Genomic DNA, 22,674 nt, shown 5'->3' with positions numbered 1-22,674 from the left:
TTGAATTTCAATTAACCACACATTTCAGGAATGGTCGAACTGAGAATGTACAAGACTACACTTCATTTACACTCATACATATCATCCTCATTCATCCTCTGAAGAATTATCTAAAAGGTAGTTACCGGAGGCTAAACAGGAAAAAGAAAAAGTATACTACAGTATAGAATTGCTTTACTGTATGATACCAAAAATTCATGGTATTAATGGTTTTATTCAAGAAACCATTAATAATATATAGAAAAAAATTGTTACAAAGATTTAGCAAATGCAAGAAAATAACCTAACTTCAGAATAATAGAGAAGCAAGAATGGTAAAATAATAGACAAAATTTCCACGTTGTCTTCTATACAGCAATACAATAAAAAATATATTTTTTTAAATTAATATTACCATCCAGATAACATACCTTGATTGTCAGAAAAATATTTTGCAGGCAAAGTAAACCTCTTAGAAAAATGGACATTCATGAATCAATTTATAAAAGCAATAATTATAATTTGGGAAAAATTAAAAGAAATATTTTAAATACAATAAAAGAGCATCATGCGCTTTATAAATCTGACCTGAGAAATACACAGCAGTCCACCAACACTGACTGAGAAATGATCACAAAAATAGTTTTTGTATTTCTTTGCTCTTTTTTTTTACAAGGTGTGAAATATAAATGTTATTACCCTCAATAAAATGTATAACATAAATAAAAAAATTACAACACATCAAGATCTTACAATTAAATACTATAAAGAAAAGCTACAATGGAAGCAAAAATATCACAGATAACATCATAAAAGAAATTAATAAGAATGGTTCATATATAAAGGTCCATGACTAATAAACTAGAACAATAAACAGATTACATAACAATGCAAGTGTAAGTGTAGAGGCATCTTTAATGTGTAACTATATGAATTTGAATACTAGATCATGGATACTAGTGTTCTTTGGTAGCTGGGTTTCAATCAACCACACATCTCAGGAACGGTTGACCTTCTTTTTCCTGTTTAGACTCCAGGAATCACCTTCAGGTATTACTTCAGAGGATGACATGTATGAGTGTAAATGAAGTGTAGTCTTCTATAGTCTCAGTTCGACTATTTCTGAGACGTCTGTTTAATTGAAACCCAAGGAACAGTTGACCTGAGACTCTACAAGACTACACTGCATTTACAATCCCTCCTTTTATATTTAATCTGCAGAACCAACATAAGGTATAACATCAGAGGATGAATGAGGATGATATGTAAGAGTGTAAGTGAGGTATAGTCTTGTACAGTTTCAGGTCGATCATTTCTAAGATGTATGATTAATTGAAATCCAATGAACGGTCGACCTAAGACTGTACAAGACTACACTGCATTTACAGTCAAACATATCATCCTCATTTATCCTCTGAAGTAATACTTTACAGTGGTTCTGGAGATTAAACAAAAAAGGAGAGATTGTAACCATAATTTTAGATACACATAAAATCATTACATTGTTCTTCACAAGTGGCTGTAAAATTGCTGATTGCATGGATAGAACTCCAATTAATGATAAAGATAGAATTTCTGTTGCTCGTAAAATGAAATCTCCAGGTGTAGAAGACAGGATCTCATGGGATGATGAAATTGATTTCAATTGTAACAAAATTCAAGTCCTAGTGTTTTGCTTTGATCTGCGTTAATAAAACACTAACCTCGTTTACAATTTAAATATTTATTATGGCTACATATATTCTGGTATAAAGTATAACATGATCTCTTGGGAATCTCTCAACAAAATGTCAAAATTAGTTGTTAAAACTGGGTTGTCAGATCATTACCTGGAGAAAATAGGATGAATCATGTAAACCTATATTAAGAAAATTAAATATGTTAACTTAAAGTTACGTTTATGATTACACAATTTTGGCTAGGAAGAATGATCACTTAAAATATCCACCTTTAACAAACCAGAGACTGTTTTTATATAACTTAACACAATATTTTGGCTTACAAGAAAGTCATTATGGCATGACTAAGTAAATAACTAAGTCATTCGAAAACCTTTCCACAGATTTATTTAGAATAAAATACAAAGAAGTTTTTTTTATAGAAACAATACTATTTTGTTCATGAATTTTTAAATAATATCAATTAAAAACAAAAGTTCAAATCCTAGTAAAGGTAGTTAGTTAATTTTATACGGATTTGTATTAGATCGTGGATACCGGTGTTTTTGGTGTTCAATTAACCACACATCTCACGAATGGTCAACCTGAGACTGTATAAGACTACACTTTATTTACAATCCATTATACGCTGAAGTAATACTTTACAGTGGTTCCGGAAGCTAAACAGAAAAAGAGATTAAAAACAAAAAAAAGCACACAATTTATTTCCGTGCCGTTCAACATGTATAGCATCCCAAAAAAAAACACAACTTTTGTGTGCATAATAATATACAAATTTATTGCACATCTTTCAGAATTTGTTAAATACCAGTTCTGGAAATATTCAATTCTTGTGAATGCCAAAGAATAGATTTCACCGCTTTTTCTATTTATATATGCTTTATATTATATATATGCATATATGCATATATATTTTATATGCTTTTTCTATTTTGAGTAATCTGTTTTCTAGAGCTATTTTTTCACTATTGTTTTGTTATCCATCTCCTAGGTATTTAAAACTGTCAGTTCTGGCTATTGTATTTCTGTTTATTTTAAGATGTTGTGGCGCGTTCTTGATGTTTGTAATGTATTGTGTTTTCTCAAAGGAGATCTGTAAGCCAGCCTTAGCTGCTTGTCTTTGGAGTTCTGTTATTTGTTCTTGCGCATGTTCTATTGTATCAGTGATTAACGCTATATCATCAGCAAAAGCTAAGCAATCTATAACAACTCTCTTGTTTTTTGTTCCGAGATGTAGGCCTTTGGTGTTAATCACCTTTCTCCATTCTCTAAAACGCAATTGAACAATAACGGTGATAAGCGATCTCCTTGTCTTACTCCTGCTTTAATTTTAAACGGCTCTGAGAGTTCTCCCATGAATTTAACTTTGGATCTGGTGTTTGTTAATGTGGCTTTGATCAACTCTGTAGTTTTACTGTCCAGTCCCAGTTCTCTTAAAATGTTGATTAATGTGTCTCTGTCTATGGAATCGTAGGCCTTCTTTAAGTCAATGAAAGTTATGACATTCTTTAAATTTCTGATTCTTTTAATATGCAGCAGGCTTCTAAGATTTACTATTTGTTCTACGCATGACCTGCCCTTCCTAAACCCTCCTTGATATTCACCCAGTTGTGGGTCAAGTGTTGTCTCAGCCCTGTTTAAGAGTGCTTTGAAAAAGATTTTATAAGTTACGGGTAGTAAGGATATTCCTCTGTAATTGTTTGGGTTTGATTTGTTCCCTTTCTTATGTAATGGATGTATTAACGCCGTATTCCAATCATCTGGAAGTTTGTTTTCCAGATCTCACGTAAAGTTTCTGTCAGGCTATTTATATACTGTCACTGTGTTTCCACAGTTCTTATTTTTTTGAATCCCTTTGATGCTATTCTTCTTATGTCCCCAAAAATTTTTTTTATTATCATCGGTCTTGTTCATGTTCCATGCTTTCTGTCTTTTGATGAGTAAGTCACTGCACTCATCATTCCACCAGGCATGTTTGTGCCTTTTGGTGAGAGGAATTGTGCTTTCTGCTATTTGTATTATGTCTTTCTGTAGTTCTTTCCAGTTCTTTGGTTTTTTTTTTCTAGGAGACTTTTGAAGCTATTATCTTTCGTCAGTTTTTGTGTGTCGAATTTCTTGGGTTGGTATTGTTTCTTTTTTCTATTAATGGTCTTATCTTGAATTTAATTATTGATATATAGTGATCAGAATCACTAGATAGACTTCATTACCATACCATGTTCTCTGCATAGACTTATTAGTCTATCCCCGTTTAATGTGTTTCTTTTGTGTGCAGGATATTTTCCTACTATTCCCCTTATGTTTGCACTCTTTGCCTAACTGTGCATTAAAATCCCGAAGTAGTATTATTGTGTTCTTTGTTGGAATCTGTTGTATAGTGTCTTTGAGTGTTTGCCAGTACTTTACTGTTTGTTCTTTTTACGACTTGTTTTTGTCATTGGTTGGTGCGTGTGTACATTAACTATTGCATATATCTTGTTGGTTGATTTAAGAGTGAGTGTTGACAGTCTGTCGTTAATAGACTTGAACTCCACTATTGAGTGTAGTATGTTCTTACTCACAACAAACCCTGTGTCAAACTGCGGAACATTTCTCACGACTCTTTTTCCTGGTTTGCTTTTGAATATTCTAAAACCTTCTGAGTCAAAGGGGTGCTCATCTGTGTACCTTGTTTCCTGTAATTCTGTGATCATAATGTTTTTCTTCTTTAAATAGTCTGTGAGAATTTTGAGTTTTCCAGTTTTTAAGAGTGAGTTTACATTGAATGTAGCTAAATAATTGATGTTTTTGTGTTTGATTTTTAGTATTTTATCTAGAGTTTCAAGATGCTCAGACTCATCCACATTCGCACATTGTTGCAGGCCCCCAGAATCCAAATGCCTGCTTTTCATCCTCTGAATGGATGGGAGGTTTGTTACTCCTTGGGGTAATATCTCTTACATTGTGCATGTTCATATTTGTTGATTTCTTGTTTTTGAAGTGTTAGGGGGACAAGCCCCCTAAGAGTACACTTGGGGTTGTTAGCCTCGAGGTTGAGTTTACAGCCACACCTCTGGTGAGCAGATGTTGACCATCCAGCCGCTTGATACAAGACAGACGCTGGTGGATTTGTTGTTAAATCATTTTGGTCTGCGGGTGGTATTTTATTTCCCACCTACCCTGTATATCTACACAGCATTCCCCTATCCGCCACCTGGGAACGCGCCAGATTGAAGTTGATTAAAACTCCGGTTTGGAAATCAATGTTTATTTTATTACTAAAATAAATTTTAATCAATTTTAATTTACTAAATATCAGCCTATGAATCTAAACTTATGCGCACCAAAATTGACAGCTCATTTCTGCACAGGGAAAGCTTGTTTTGACTTTTTGAGGGAGCTTAAAGAGAACATATTGTATGTCAGACAGGAATACATATAACGCACTAAAACACTATCTGTCTCTTAGAGCTTAGAAAGCAGTACATGTTTGCAACATACAAAAAATGGGCAGTCATTATTTGATATGAATTGTATAGCCCGATGTTTAGTAAACTATAATGTTAACTTATCCTTGCACTTATATTTATGAATGTGTAATTTTTTATAAAAAGCATAGTTATTAAAAAAAAAAAAAAAAAAAAAAAAAAAAAAAAAAACAATATACCACTCTTCAAAACCAGAAACAGAACTGTTTTTATATAACTCTTAACACAATATTTTGGCTTACAACAAAGGGTCTTATTAAGCTACCTATTAATTTATTTAAAATGCTATTAAACAATTTTCGTTTACAGAAAAAATATTATTCTGGAAAATTTTTAAATAATATCAATAAAAACATTTAAAATAAAAATCCAGTATTTTCTGCAGCCCATTCAACATGTTGATAAATATGTACTCAGATAATTTTCATTAATGTCTTTAATTATTTTTTATATATTTTCTTACTTAGTATCATTTATTTGTATTAATATAATTTCATGCGTTTTTATTTTAAATAATTAATATTGACTTTAATCACACCTATTATTTTATTTTATAAATAATTGTATTTGCAATTCTACTCTGATAAAGGTTTTATCACAATTTCCCTTGATCTATCCAGACAAAAGCTTGACAGTTTCTTCTTTTTTTTTATCAATGATGTAAACATGTTCTGACTTTATATGACATTCCTTACATGATACATATATATATATATATATATATATATATATATACATATCTTACTATGTAACAATGAGAATAAGATAATTGTTTTATAACTATTTTCCTTATATTTTAAAATCCTTTGTGGGATAAGTGCTGCAAGAACAGATACCATCTTATTCATTTTGATAAATGACAGTCAACACATGGGAGTTAATAGATTTAACTTTAGCCATAAACTAACTGTAGCTATTACAACTTTGAATAATATTTCTGCTATAATCAACATTACACTTTAAAGAACAATAGACTTAAAAAAGCTGGATTATGGAAAGTAAGATAATTTCTGATCTATTATAAAATTCCATATAATAAAGAAATCTGTGAAAAACAGTCTAGTATGCAGAATTTTTTTTCTAAACAAAGCTGTAGATATACATTTAGGAAGTATGAGAGTTTGAACAATTATATTTATTTTAGAAAGAACTTTTTAATTAATTTAAAACTAATAACTACTCATAAAAAATTAAATTATAATAATATCAAAGAATACATTAAAAAACAAAAAAACAATTTTATTCAAAAAATTCAGTAATGAAATAGCAGATAATTTATATTTTTATAAAAACAAGCATTTATATCATAAAAATCATCATTGTTTTTTTCTGATAAAATGTACATAAGAAATCAGTTACTCATTAAAATTAGGGCAAAATAACAATACTCAAATTTTATTTCTAATAAGAAATTAAAATCATCCAACTTTTATTTAAAGTTTAGCATTTTACAAACCCCACAACACATTTTCATACTTCATATTAGAAAGAAATAAAGTAAAATTTATGAAAATCTTCAATGGTGAAAGAATGATAGCCGAGTAATACATGAAAAATTATCTTTACATAAAAATCAATCACAAACTAATCGTAAAAACAGATAAATTTATTTTACAAAAACATTTTGGAGCACTTTTTATCATTATACACTTTTTACCAATTATCAATAATAATTCGTATAAGAAAAATTAATTAAGATTAGACATAACAAATAATGATATTTAAACTAATATAGATACCAGAAATCGTCCATAAAAAAACTAACATCCCTTCTTTTCTCACTAACCCTACGTGACGAAATTTCCTGTAACATTTTTCAACCCCATGCAAGGAAAACAGTATATCAAGAAATTTTACATTCAAAATAAACATTAAATTAATAAATCTTACCTAATTCAGGTGTCCAGTTAACAACAAATTTCTTCCCGACTTCCTATGAATGGTGATAACTAACGACAAATGTTGTTACTACGAAATAATGAACTAACCTTTCTTTTTATCAATGAAATAAGCAAATCAATAAAGCGAAACTCGGTATCAGCTAAATAATTCAAAAATCGATCTCAACAACGTTTGTAGTACACATGTATATTAAATTTTTAAATAAATTTGCCAAATATTGATAACAATAACTGTCAAGAATTATAGTAACTCAACAAACATCCGCGTACAAGCAGCTGGAGTGCCAACAAAATCAACAACATTAAGGCGACCAACACGTAAATTTGTCATCCAAAGTATTGATTGCATGTTAGTAGTATCGATGCATGCGCTATCTGTAACTATATTTACAACTAACAGAGCACTCTAACTGAACGCAGTATGAATTCATTCTGAATCTGTCATACGTTGTTCTGAACGTAATATTTGTAATTTGCTATTAACTTGTTTTATTTCTATTTATTAATTTTTATAACTTTATAAATAATTGAAGACAATTTTAGATTCAATATTTTTTAAACTGAACTTTTTGTTATCAGTAAAAAAAGTTAATAAATTCATTCACTAAAGCATTGTTATTAACAGTTCCATTCCAAAACGAATAATTTTTTTATATTAGCAAACTAAATTTTATATCAAATTTTTTTAATAAAAACCTTATGTAATTTTTATAACGAAATGACGCTTCCTAAAAACAGTTCTATGTTAAGTTGTACACCTGCACTTTAAGTAGCAGTACTATAAATTTATTATATAATGTTAATATTTATTTCCACTTTCTTCAACTAATTTACTTATTTGAATGCCATTTTGGGATGTACAGCAAAAAATATGAAAATTATCTATCTACATGATCTACTTTACAGGTCATGCCAGTTATTACTTGAGACTGGTTTAGTGTGGTTAACTTGTCATTCCAAATCAGCTGATTTTAAAGTTGAGAGTTCCAAGGTTCAAATCCTAGTAAAGGGAGTTACTTTTATGCAGATCTGAACACTAGATTGTGGATACCAGTGTTCTTTGGTGGTTGGGTTTCAATTAACCATACATTTCAGCAATGGAATGTACAAGACTACACTTCATTTACATTCATACATATCATACTCATTCATTCTCTGAAGTAATACCTTATGATGGTTCTGCAGGCTAAACAAAAAAAAAGAAAGAGGTCGTGACAGTGTAGATATGTTACTCCATTGATAATATAAGATTCATCCCAGTATTTACCTGGATGGATTAAGAAAAACCATGGTACAACCATGATCAGAGCATTATCATAAAATAAATAATTAATAATAAAATAAAAATTGATGCGATTAGTTTTAAATTATAAACAGATGAAATATATAATAAGATAAACACATGAAAACACTAAAAATAATAATAACAAAATAAATCATAATTCAAAAGGTATTACCGAAAATATTTGAGCATGTATCAAATACTACTATTCAATACAAAAAATTCAGGATTACTTAAAATTGTTAATTAATGTAACTTAAAAAGTTCATCAACAGATAAATATCATTTCTGTAAAAAATTGTTTTATTTATATTTTAAACAAATTTATAAGAAAATTTTTTTTTAATGCTCTCAATTCAAACATTTTTATAAAGATATGATATGCGTGTAAACTTTTTCTAATGTAAATAGATAGTACTTTCATTTCATTCATAAAATTGCATACGAGGTGCGACAATAAAGTAATGAGAATAATTTTTCTTTGCAAGATGTGGCAAGCCTGCAGCTTGCGTAGGCACACCATCTTTGACCTTGGTCTATAAGCTACTTATAGTCCAAGCGGCACATTGATGCAACTGCTCAGTCGTGAGTTGTGCTGTAATAACTGAACACGTGTTTGTGTCTCTCGTCACAGAAATGAAACCGCAAAATATTGCGCAACGGTATGCCATTTCTTTTTGCGTCAAATCGGGTGAAAACGCGACGACAACTTATAATAAGCTTCAGAAGGCTTTTGGAGAGGAGGTTATGTCAAGAGCTCAAGTTTTCCGGTGGCATAAAATTTTTAGTGAAGGCAGAACGAATGTTGAAGATGAAGACCGCAGTGGACGACCATCAACCTCGCGGATGGATGTCGACTTGACCAGGGTGCGTGAAATCGTACGATCTGATCGAAGATTATCCGTGAAAATGATTGTAGAAGAACTCAACATCAATCGAGAAACGGTTCGTCTAATATTAACTGAAGATCTTGTTACGAGAAAGATTTGTGCAAAAATCTCACACAACAACGGCGAGAAACACGGAAAAATGTGGCAGCCGATCTGTTGGAGCAAACGGAAATCAATCCAGATTTGTTGAGCCGTGCTATCACTGGCGATGAAGGTTGGTTTTTTCAATACGATCCAGAGACAACCGCCAAAGTTCGCAATGGTTCTCAAAGGGATCACCCAGACCAAAAAACCTCGCATGTCAAAGTCAAAAGTGAAATGTATGCTTGTGTGCTTCTTCGATTACAAGGGAATTGTTCATAAAGAGTGGGTGCCTCCTGGACAAACAGTTAACCAATATTTCTACAAAGAAATTTTAGAAAGACTTCGTAAACGATTTTTTCGTGAGCAATTTTTAACCTCAAAACAAATTTCAGTACTACCACAGCCACCTTATTTACCAGATATCGCTCCGTGCGACTTTTTTCTATTTCCAAGAGTCAAAATAGGGGTCAAGGGACACCATTTTCAAACAACACAAGATGTCCAAAAAGCTGTCACGAGGGTCTTGGAGGATATTACAGAAGATGAGTTCCAGAAATGTTACCATCAATGGCAGAAGCGCTGGAATAAGTGTGTGCAATCAGAGGGGAACTACTTTGAAGGAGACAACACTAAACATGATTAAAACGGTAAGCAACATATTTTTCACATCAGTCTCATTACTTAATTGTCGCACCTCGTATATCACAACTGTGTTTAATGTATAACGGTTTGGTTTTAAGTTGTTCACCCGGTATGATCAAACAGTGCTGTAAATTTGAACATTTAAAAAAAAAATACAACCAACATAACATTAAATACAGAACTTTAATTGATAATAAAGAAGAGAATAAAACAACTAATTGTAAATTTACTAATTATTATAAAAAAATTAAATAGCTATAGAAATTAAAATATGTAAATTTGAATCGCCTGTTCACAAAATCAAAGACATCACTTTTTTTTAATTTACTTAGTGTTGATAGAGAAATCTTAATATGTTTGTATATAATTTGGTACAACTAATGTTCCAAAATGAAAACATTGCATCTAATCAGAAAGTAAGTTATTCATGTTAATTTCAAAATGAGTCAAATCCTGTTTAATTATTTTCATATATAGATACATCAAGTTTCTAATACTTTAAATGTTCATTTGTGCAAGTTGCAAATAAAAGTTGAAACTATCATTTGAGTTATAACATCAACATACAGTTATAACCTCAAAGATTACAACTTTAGTATAGTAGTGGGAAATTTAAAATAAAAATTTAAAGATAATGTTTTCATTTACAATTTGTATTAATATGCTGGAGATGCAGATGACATAACCTATGCAGAATACCACTTTTTGTCAAATTTTCAAATTCCAGAAAAAGTAAAATTCTTGATCTTAGTTCTGGTGGCTGAAAAACCTTGAAGAACAGCTGGGCTCATCATTATATTTATTTTTTTGACAATTTTTTTAATGAAAAGATAACCTTATGTGCTTCCATTACCAATTATGATAAATTATCAAACAGTTTATTACAGATCTTTCCATCAATTTATTTAAAACAGTATTAAAAGATTTTCTTTTACAGAACTACTATTAAATCTAATGATAGATTTTTAAATAATATTAATAAAAAGAATGAAAATAACTGAATTTTCTGCAACCCATACAACTTGTACAATTTTCCCGTTAATGACTTCTGAATTGTGAACTATTTTGTAGTTATTTTTATATTTAGTATCTTAATGTACTTACCTGTTTATATTTTAAATAATTGATATAGATTTTAATATCAAATATTTTTTATTTTATAATTATACATTTTTGATGCTGTTATGGTCAAGATTTTGCCATGGTTTCTCTTAATCCATCCAGGTAAATGTGGAACAACCCACCGAGTTGGTTTAGTGCTGAATGCATCTTCCCAAATCAGGTGATTTGGAAGTCGAGAGTTCCAGCGTTCAAGTCCTAGTGAAGGCAATTACTTTTGTACGGATTTGAATACTAGATCGTGGATGCCGGTGTTATTTGGTGGTTGAGTTTCAATTAACCACACATCTCAGGAATGGTGAAACTGAGACTGTACAAGACTACATTTCATTAATCTATAATATCTGAACGGTAATTCCCGGAGGATAAACAGGAAAAAGAAAAAGATAGGTAAATGTGGGAAAATTCTTTTTTTTTATTCATGGATTAATGTATCTACTCCCATTTCTAATATGATCTATGATTACATAATTTATTATTACATATTGATCAGAATGAGAGATATATTTATTTATGTTGAAGAAACAGTACAGTGATTAAAGTAATAATTTGAAAATGGAGTAACTTCTTCATCTTTAATAAAATTATTTTACTACAGTTATCAAGTGGTTATCCATTTATCTTTATCCCGTGCATCCTTCTTTAGCTGACCATAACTCTTTCCTCTCATCATGTCTGACAACATATCAGTCTTATTTTCCTGTTACTCTTCACTTCTATGATTGAAATTGGTATAAACTGATCACCAGAATCAATTAAACCTTTTAATCTAATAGAAGTACCACTATTAAGTACAATTATCCTAATCAACATCTCCCATCTCAACATAAGTTTAACTATTTTTCGTTCTCCAGTATCTATTAACGGACATGTTTTTTCTCCCCTCTCCTCTTCATTTCTTATTTTATCATAAGATTTTATTTTTTAAAGTGTTTGCCATAATCTCTTTTCAAAACTTAATAAATTTGATATTTTTCTTCTTTCTTTGTGATACCCATATTTCCCTTTTCATATAACATCACACTCTAAAAAAAAAAAAACATTTTGGGAATCTTTTCCTTAATTCAAATGTTATTTTTCCTGCTGTTAATAATCCTTGAACCCTTCTAAATGGTTTTAAAATTAAAATTTAAAGATAATGTTTTTACATACAATTTGTATTAAATCAATATGCTGGAGATGCAGATGACATAAGCTATGCAAAATATCACTTTTTGTCAAATTTTCAAATTCCAGAAGATGTAAAGGTCTTCAAATTCTGCTTCCATTTGAGGCAATTATGTAAATACATAAATGAGAGATTACGCTCTAATTTCTATTCCTCCAATCAAATGTGCAATCTTCTTTATCTATGTTCATAACTTTTATTTTGCTGATGTTAATTTTCACTTAAAATTCATATCCTTATATTACATTTCTCTCCTTCATTGTTTGCAATTCTTCATCTGTCCCTGCATTCATTGCCTGATTGTCCACATATCTTTTGTCTTTTTTCTTTCTTCTTCAATCTTTATGCCTTCTGTCCTTTCCAATGTCCTTTCTATCAGTTTTTCTACTTATAAATGAACGAGTGCTGATCACATGCATCATCCTGTGATACATCTCTATTAACCCATATTTTGGCGCACTGTGAGTAGTGGTTGTAAAATGATTTCTTATTGATTTCTTAGGTTTATAGATGCTTCTGAATATATGATTTTTGACCCTCAAGTATGTTTATTTATCAGTTTATGAAATGTTGTGAAAATGTAACAGGAAAGGGTGTCTAAATTAACACAAACTGATTTAGCTTATTATTTTTTTATATTTTTACGAATCTAAATGAAAACTAAACAGAACAGAAATTGAAATACAATATAAATGAAATATTTACATTTTATTTCACTATGTAATGAATATATCAAGTTTATTTTTTATAGTAATCAGTAAAACATTTTGGGAGAAGTCTAACTTTACACTTACATAAAATTACATAAAAATACTGTTGTACTTTTGCATTGTTGGCACTGGATTTTTCCATTATTTTCATTCTTTTCAGGAAGATGCTTGTCAAGTGAGTATTGCTGAATTGTTACAGTTGAAAATACTGTTGGTCTCTCGAGTCTCTACATTTATGGAATAGCAATAACTTCTGTGTTATCTGCCTTTGACGATAACAATGTGATAACTACAAGTTATTGAAATTTGAGTCGCTCGACTAGTTCTTTGTGGATGTATTGATAAAGCTTCCATGAATTTACTTAAGTTATAACAAGAAAGTTTGAAAACAAAGGTCACCATTATTTTTTCCTTTTCATTATTATTTGTTAGTTGCTGATACCACTGCTCAGTGAATCAACCCCATCCATATAGCAATTGTACTTTTTGATGAGATCTGTCTGTTGGATTGAAATTTTCATTTTTTACACCTTAGAATACATATCAAACCCTGTGAAAATGCAATTCTTGTCTTTATTCTTCTCCTTCAATGCTTTCCATGCCCTTCTGTCCTTTCCAATGCCCTTACTATTAGTCTTTCTATACATAAATTAACGAGCACTGCATGTGACCAGCACTCATTTTTGCCATTATTTAGAGGTTCAGTAAACTAAAAATTTATAGTTACAGTAACAGAAGAACTTTCTTTCCATTTTGTAATAAAAATTAAATTGATGGTATCAAATTGATAATCATATGTCCCATGAGGTTCTTTACACAAAGAATGAAAATCTTCCAAATGGCAGTTTTAAAGTCTATTTTCATTAACTGTTCCAGTTGTGAAAAGCCTTCCTTCTTCAGTACATTTAATAATTTATATGAATTAAAAAATCTATTAAAATTAATGTTGTGCTTTTCAGGATTATCTAAAATGTGCAACAAATTTGAACAACTTTTGTTTTGCTTCTTTTGCTTTACTTTTGCTTCTTTTCATTATTAAAGGGAAAAGTTGAAAAGGTATCCTTGTGAAGAACATAAACACTACACCTTGTAACCAAAGCACATAGGTTTTCCTTTCATAAACATTTTATAAGAATGACGACAAATTTATGGTATCATCTACTGAAGGATGATGAACAAATGAACAAACAATTTGGCAAAAATTAGACAAAGTTTATATTCAGAAGATCAATGTAATTTGGTTTGCTTGGCATTTCTCCCGCCACCACCCCAATCGGTCGCCCTAAAGTATAAGACCGAATGTCTGTACCACAAATGGCAACTGAGCCTTGAACAGTTTAGCAATCAGTGTCCTAAATAGCTCCTAGAGATTACCTAACAGCGTGAGTGGACTAAGTGTGGTGCCATACACCACCAGCTTATGTGTTCCAATCATTCACTTATCATATATTTACTAAAATGGGTAGGCACACCCCGACAACTACTAAAAATATATGACATCCATAAATTAAAATTTAATTCTTTTAGACAGCAATTCGCTGCTATCCCTAGGTCACTGAATGTCAGCAAGTACTTGTCCACCATATTAAAGCGCTTGGAGCCTTAATTAGCTAATGGTCAGCCATATGTATCTCTAGATTAGCTTCACACAGCAGTATGGTAGGAGTCTTTTCCCTTGGATAAACTACAGATGTCGATTGAACATAGCAACCGCATGAAAGAACTCCCACACAATGCGGCTCTTGCCACATTGAATTGCAACTTGTGAGGTGGCCAATTTTCTCCTTGACCTCTAAGTTCCAGAGTGGCCTGGTCTCTGACTCCCAAGATCAATGTAATGTTGTACTTTAGATAACTTGCTTGTTGTATTTAACGTATCATTGTTAGCCATATGTAAATTTTTTTTATATCTCTATACTGCTGGCGGCTCATGGTTTTTCTTATTCGTTGCTGCTGATGTTGCGAAAACGCAATATTATTTTTTTTCTGTCTTAATTTAGACATAATAAATAATTGATGAAAGATAAGTTTACATAGAAAAATTATTGCTATTTTTGAGTACATAATAATCAGTTAAAATAATATTTTACTTCAGAGTTTAGTCTTATATAAATTATTTATAGGTCATCTCAAAAGAAGCACAAAAAAAAAATTAATTTAGTGAACATAACATAAAATACTTATTTTCAAGAAAAACATTTTTACTTTTATTAAATAATATGCAAGATTATTATTAAAACAGGCTATTTAAAAAGAGTAAACAAATATTATTTCATGTTATAATAATGCAAAACAAATTATGATGCATTATTGCAACTTCAGCTATATACAGATTAATATTCACCTCTTCTTATCTGTTCTTATCTTTACCCTTATTTTTTTTTTTACTCTCCTCCCCTGGGCCGGTCTGACTGGTTGGTATTGCGCCACCCAGGGGAGTGCCTGTTGTACTCAAATGGGCCTTCCCTCAAATGGGAAGGCCCATTTAAGTACAACACCGGCTGTATGTCCGGCATGGCAGGTCAAACCACCGGTCAGTTCTTTTGAGTCTATTGATATGCCCATCTATATATATCGCCACGCCATACCATAATTGTCTTGATGTGAAAATTGGGTATTTTCTTAGATCTTTCCTATCAAGAAAACCCTTGGAGTCCCCAGTGGCTCATCGAAACTGGCACACCTCAGCATGCCAGTCCTCACCACTGGGGCTATCCGCCCTTCCCTATACTAAGATCAGAACCCCAATCTCCTCATGTCCTCATTTTTCTGCGTTAATATTTTCTTAATAACTGAATCAACCCTCTTCCAGGCATCTTCACTCTGCAACATGTGATTAATTAATCTGCCGTTACCATCAGATGATAGATCGATGTCTACTAATTCTTCTCTCCATTTATGGCACAGTAAATGTGTGCTCAACATCATCTTCGCGATCACAATACATACGTTCCGTCGATGCTCTTCTACCGATTCTGTGCAAGTAAAAATTAAAGTTGCCATGCCCTTTAAAGTATTGTGACAGGTGAAAATTCACTTCCCCATGTTTCCTATATATCCAGCTTTTAATATCGGGGATGAGTCTCTTTGTTCTACCTCCAGAGTCATTCTCATTCCACCTGTCCTGCCACCTTGCCATTAGCTGCTGCCTTGATTCGTGAATTCCAACTCCCTGGTCTCTTTCAACTCTTAAAAGTGCCAATAAATCAATCGGTGGGACTCCAACGAGCACACACAAAGCCTCATAGGAGACAGTCCTATATGCAGAAATCACTCCAAGCAACAGTCTCCTATGAGTCCTGATCATATGTGCCAGGTTTTTCTTTACTTGCACTGAAATCCACCAAACCGACACCGCATAAAGCATGGACGATATTACCGAAGACGCTATGACCCTTCTCTTTGACGCCTTAGGCGCTCTTTGGTTCGTCATAATGATATTTAAAGATTTTATCATTCTGTCAGCCCTGTTACAAACTTCGTTTATATGTTCAGTGAAGGAACCGTTCCTCTGAAAGGTAACGCCTAGGTACTTCAGCTTATCAGTTTCTGCTATTGGTTCACCATTGATCCTGATATCCAGCCGATCAATGATTCTTCTTCCAGTGAAAGTGATAAATTTGCATTTATCAATGTTCAGCACTAAATTTTTATTACATAGCCAGTTTTCTATCATCTGTAATGTCAAATTGGCCTTATTTTGTACTTCCAGTGCATGTCTATCACTCGCAAGGATCACCAGGTCATCTGCATAGGCAATGACCTCGACTCCTGCAGGATAATCCAAATTCAGGATTCCGTCAAAAGTTAAAACCCATAATAACGGGCCCAAAACGGAGCCCTGGGGAACTCAACCGTGTATGTTGACTTCCAAATCTCCACTTTGCGTTGCAATTCTGCACGATCTGTCAGAGAGGTATCTCCTTACCTGTCTCCTAAGATATGGGCTTACGTTCTTAGCCAATAATGCACTGTGAATATGGCTCCATTTGATGGAGCAAAAAGCATTCTTAACATCTAAGGAGACAAGTAATGGAATCCCTCTTGTTCTCCAAGTACCTCTTCTGACATCTGCTATCCAAGTAGTTACTTTCTTCACTGCCAACAGGGTGGAGCGTCCCTTCCAGAACTCAAATTGATTGACGCTTATACCCACGCCTTCTTCAATTTCGCATACAATTCTGTTGGTGAGCATCTTCTCTACTGCTTTGCCCAAGTTATTTAAGAGACTCAGCGGTCTAAATCGAGACAGACCTTGATCATCACCGCCTTTAGGGAGGAAGACCACCCTGGCCTCCCTCCAACATCGCGGGAATGAATCATTCTCCAAGCCATAATTAGCTATATCAGTCATCTCTCAGGGAAGCTGTTTTACAAAGCCTTTGAGTATTGCAGCAGGGATTGTATCAGTGCCGGGGCTCTTTTTATTACCGAGTTGTCCGATAGCGTTACTTAGCTCAGCAGTGGTAAACCTCCTCAGCTCATATTCAGGCAAGATGTCAGTTGCCTCTGCTGGACATGGAAATAATTCGTCAAACTGTGCCATAGCCTGCCGTTCACTCAACACAGGCAGACGCCTGCCAAACCTCTTAGTAACTATCTTGTAGGCTTGGCCCCAGGGATCATTGTGCAATTCCTCACAGAGTTTGAACCAATGATCCCTTTTTGATCTCTTAATGGCCCTGTTCAAGTGGCGTCTAGGCTCTATATATAGTTTGGCTGCAGTAACAAACTCAGCACCACCTCTGATCCTCAGTCTTTGTTTCCTTCTCCTAGCCTGCTGTAAATTATCGCGTAAGCGTGCTATCTCATTTGACCACCAGTAGACTTGTCGTCTGCCCCCAGTGGCCCTTAATTCCTTATCCATTTCTTGCTGTATTACTGAGGTAAGAGTATCTGGCGTCAACTCAATCATATTATCTTTATCTTTATCTTTATCTCATCTTTACCCTGATTATGACTTTACAACTCTATACAACTTATTATTCTTTGACTTTTTCAGTCAATTCCCTTATCTTTAATGCAGTATTTTTTTTTAATGCATGTAATTTTCATGCTTTAAAGTCCTCATTGTTCATTATTCATGTTTCCACTGGTGTATTACAGGACATCTGTATCTTATAACCTTTCACCTCTTCTAACACTATCTGTCAGATATTGGTAGAACTATTAGTGGATTTTATATACAAATGGTCACCCAGGTCCAGTCCGAATTTAATCCTTCTAACATCAGAATTTAAGCTTCAGAATTACTCAGTGAATGTAAAAAAATTAAATGAGAAGGCTAGGCAAAATATATACCTTCTACGCATAAGGGAAATCAAGGACACAGGATGCCTCACAGTAAATGCTCATATAGGATATACATAATTGATAAGAATGTCTATGTTGCCAATGGGTTTTACTACATCTCAATTCCCCCAAGAGGGAAAGAAAACCCTCCATGCAGCATGTCTGGTTGCTACACCACCACCACTGTTCCAAGCCACTAGTTGCTTTAGCGGAGGTCTTCTTTTGCCCTTAAACTCAGGTTTTACTACAACCAATTTGTGATATTAGGTACACTGCATCTAATATATATCTATTCTTTTTTTTTGATCCAAATCAAGCCTACCTATGGGTCATGAATTTCTAATATTGCATTTGGGTTTTTGAGGTATTCTTTTGATTTTCTTTGAATTAATTTGAAGTAATAACATTTGATTATTAATTTGTAACACTGATAAACATCATAATTTTTGTTTCCTAATATGCAATATATGATTTTAATCTGTTTTTTGATGCTGAAAATGAATATCAGAACTCAGAATCTTTCTATTACCCACCAGTTTTGAAAAAATTTTTAATTTTAATTAAAGGATTTTTTTCATTTTTCAATGTATAGTTAGCACTTTAAGCTCCTATATTGTATTTTGTTAACTCATTTTTTATTGTTTAATTTTCAAAACATAATTTTTAAACTATAAATAATTGGTTAGGGATTTAAATTTTTCAAAAAATCAAGCTGAACTGTTAGGATCAAGACTGCAAGCTTGGAATTTACTTCAAAAAAATACAAATATTTCGAAGCTGACAAAAATAACTTTCTCAGTACTTTATTGATGAAAATAATTTGGTTTATTGGACAAATATTGATGAGCTTATGTCGCACTTTTAGACAAGTTCATAAACCTGATGACTGGCGCCTTTTTGTAGATTCGTCCAACTATAATTTAAAAGTGGTTCTACTACACAACTATATCAAATATCCTTTGATACCAATCGCTTATGGTATTATTTTAAAGTACATATGATGTGGTTAAAGAAGTCCTTGAAAAAATAAATTATAAAAAACACAGCTGGAACATATGTGGTAATTTGAAAGCTATAACTATTTTGTTAGGCAAGCAGTTAGGCTATACTAAGTACATGTGTTTTCTTTGCGAATGGGACAGCCGAGTTAGGGATAAACATTATGTTACCAAAGAGTGGAAGAAACGAGACAAATTAACTTCAAATGGGAAAAATATTATTCATGAGCTCTTAGTTGCACCCCAAAAAAAACTTTTACCCTCTCTCCATATCAAGCTACGACTAATGAAAAATTTTGTAAAAGCAATGAAGGATAGTCCTGTGATAGTCCAATGAAGGATAGGATTTTTGTACATCATGCAGAAATTTCCGTAATTAAGTGTTGGAAAAATCAAAAAAGGAAAATTTGTTGGTCCTTAAATAAGAGAACTGGTCAAAGTTGATGCATTTAACTCGATGTTAAATAATGTAGAAAGTGTAGCTTGGGCTTCATTCGAAGACGTTTGCAAAAAATCCGACAATTACCACGATATTGTTAATCAACTTCTTAGTTCATATAAAGCTATGGGATATAATATGTCTTTGAAAATACATTTCCTCCATACACATTGGATTTTTTCCCGGACAACCTCGGAAACGTAAGTGACGAGCACGATGAACGTTTCCACAAAGATATTTCGGTGATGGAAATCTGCTATAAAGGGAAATGGAATACTAACATGCTAGTCGATTAGTGTTGGACATTAATTCGGATGTGCCTGGGGCTATTTATAAAAGAAAAGCATCAGCGAAATCATTATAACACAGGTATGGCCATGCAGAATTACAAGATTTTAACTACCGTATTTATTCGAGTACTCCCCGCCCCTGAATAAGCCCGCACCTCGATTTTCCGGACCGAAAATCTAAATTTAAAAAAATCGAGTATATACCGGTATTTTAAAGTGCAACTTTATACAATATGATAAAAAAATACATAAATACGAAAATATTCAGAAAGTAAAGCATATAATTTATTTATTTAATTTACAATATTAATATTACATTAATAATTAATTACCGTAACTACTAGTTTAGTTCAGAATCAGTAAGCCAGTAAAACGAAAATAAGGTATCATGTTGAAAACGATCATTTCAATATACTTTTTAATATGGGATTTTATTTTTAATTAATCACTGTCACTGTCAATGTCTGTAGAAGAATTATAATATGTTACCGGTAGTTTCTACGTCGCTCTGCCAAAGGTGATCGTTTCACTACCATCAAGTTCATTAGATATTCCGCATTTTTTTTAAATTTTCCTTACTAATTCCGTGGAAATACCTTCCCAAGCGTCTTTTATTCAAACATAAATCCGATTAAAATCTAGGCGTTTGATTCTTCCTGCAGGCGTGAGAAAGAAATTTTCATCAGCCGTCCGTTTACTGTACAGTTGCTGTAATGCAGATTTGAACGGTTTATTAACGCAGACATCTAGTGGTTGCAATAGAGATGTCAATCCGCCTGGAATTATTACTTGGTCTGTCATACCCTTTTTTAAAATGTCTTTCACTTTATCAGTCGTATGCCCCCGATAACTATCCATTACTAGCATACCGGTATTTATTTTTATTAAGTAAATCTCCTGATCGCTTTTGCCATACACACCTGATCCGATCTAAAATTAAGGTTTCGTCCATCCATCCTGATTCCTGTGCTCTGATAATAACTCCATTTACCTGTACGGTAGGAAGAGTTTTTCTTTTAAAAAACAATGTACGGAGGTAGTTTTGATCCATCAGAAGTAATGCAAAGCATAACACTACACCTTTGATTTTCATTACCACCAGTGCGAATTGTAACACTTTTTTCACCTTCTTTGTTTACGGTTTTGTCAAATGGCATTTCTAAATATACGGGGGTTTGATCAGCGTTTCCTATTTGAGAAGGCAAATAGCCTTTATCTTTTCTTAGATTTATTATGTATTTGAGAAAATGTAATATTTTTTGTTCATAAACGTCTGGAAATCGTTGAGAAATGGTCGTCTTTCGTCTTATTGACAAATCATTTCGTGCAAAAAATCGTGTTGTCCATCCACGGCTTGCTTTAAAATCAACTTTATTCAACGATTTAGCGATATCACGAACATATGATCGACACATTTCTGTCGTGACAGCATAACTAAATTTCCCTTTTTTCCATAACAAAGTCGTACAATTTTTTTTCTACGTCTGTGTATTTTGGTTTTAAGCCATGAAAAGCCCTTTTAATACCAGCCCCTTTCACCAGAAGTTGTTTCTTCTTACGCCAGTCTCTAATGCAGCTTTCATCTACGTCAAATTTTCTTCCTGCCGCCCGATTTCCAATTTTTTCAGCCTCTTCTATTACGCTCAGTTTTTCATTTACTGTAAAAGATCGTAGACGCTGTCCTTTTGTACTCATTTTAATGCCATAATTAAAATAAATCACCATATACAAGATAAACTAAACAGATAAAATGCACATAACCGTCCACATATACAAACAGTACAATGACTATGGCGAATAGACAAGACGACGATGGGTAACTGATACTGTAACTGTAGGGTCATTAGAACTGATGCAGCTTATACAGAATGAATTTATAAAAATACCGTAGCTTCGTTCCTATCGATAATATGAACAAGATGTTAATAATTAAGGATGTATTCGGTATAAGCGGCATCCGGTATTGATAAACGAAAGCCTGATGTAACTATATTTATGTGATTAAATTTAGATACTTCTAAGAAAACGTTTACTTTACATAAATTATCCTGGCTAAAGGCTATGTTTCAAGTAAACCCCGCACCTTTATTTTTTCTCTCCAACTCGAAGAAAAAGAGTGCGGAGGGTACTCGAATAAATACGGTATATTTTGCCTTAATTTTTTTTAAGCGTATTTTCTTTAAAACTAAGGGTGATAAAAAAATTGTATTTTCAGATCTGTAATGTACGCAAAAAAGCAATTCAAGAATTGGTATCACACTTAAAAACATTAATAACCTTTTTTTGTCTATCAGTAAAATCTATGTTTGTAAAATCCATGTAACTAATTTTGTAACTTTATTGTATGCTCTGATAAGAAGTATATTTTTTTGCTTCCTTGTACGAAGTAAAGGGAGTATTGTAATCGCGAAAAATTTCAGTTTTCAGTTTCAACGGAAATATCCATTTTGACCATCCCTGAATTCATTTTGACTAGTTTCAGAGCGACATCTGTACGTACGTATGTACAGAGTGATTCAAAGAAACGGAAAATTAAAAAAATTAAATAACGTTAATGAAACATTTTTTTTAGAAAATGAATTTTATTTCATGTAATTGTACAAATGTTGCCATTTTAGGATACATACATTTCAGTTTATTTTTTAAAGATGACATCTTGCAGGTGACCTCCTCTTCTACGTAAACACTCACGAAGTCTCTTGGTTAAATTGTTCATGGTTTGACGTAACATCTC

At 32.4% G+C, this 22,674-nt stretch overlaps 1 protein-coding gene across 14 annotated transcripts in view; it reads right to left on the bottom strand.

Annotated features, from left to right (window-relative positions):
• The window catches only part of EndoA (SH3 domain containing GRB2 like, endophilin-A), a 478,525-nt gene extending 471,193 nt beyond the window's left edge, over window positions 1–7,332 (bottom strand). For all 14 annotated transcript variants that reach the window (XM_075361486.1, XM_075361385.1, XM_075361481.1 and 11 more), the window contains exon 1: window positions 7,016–7,332. The gene's annotated coding sequence lies outside the window, so the exon portion shown is untranslated. The remainder of the gene's footprint in view (window positions 1–7,015) is intronic.
• Window positions 7,333–22,674: the final 15,342 nt, after the last annotated feature.

This window comes from Lycorma delicatula, chromosome 1 (assembly GCF_047948215.1).
Source record: "Lycorma delicatula isolate Av1 chromosome 1, ASM4794821v1, whole genome shotgun sequence".
NCBI classification, from domain to species: Eukaryota; Metazoa; Arthropoda; class Insecta; order Hemiptera; family Fulgoridae; genus Lycorma; species Lycorma delicatula.
This window is presented reverse-complemented; position numbering and strand designations above follow the sequence as displayed.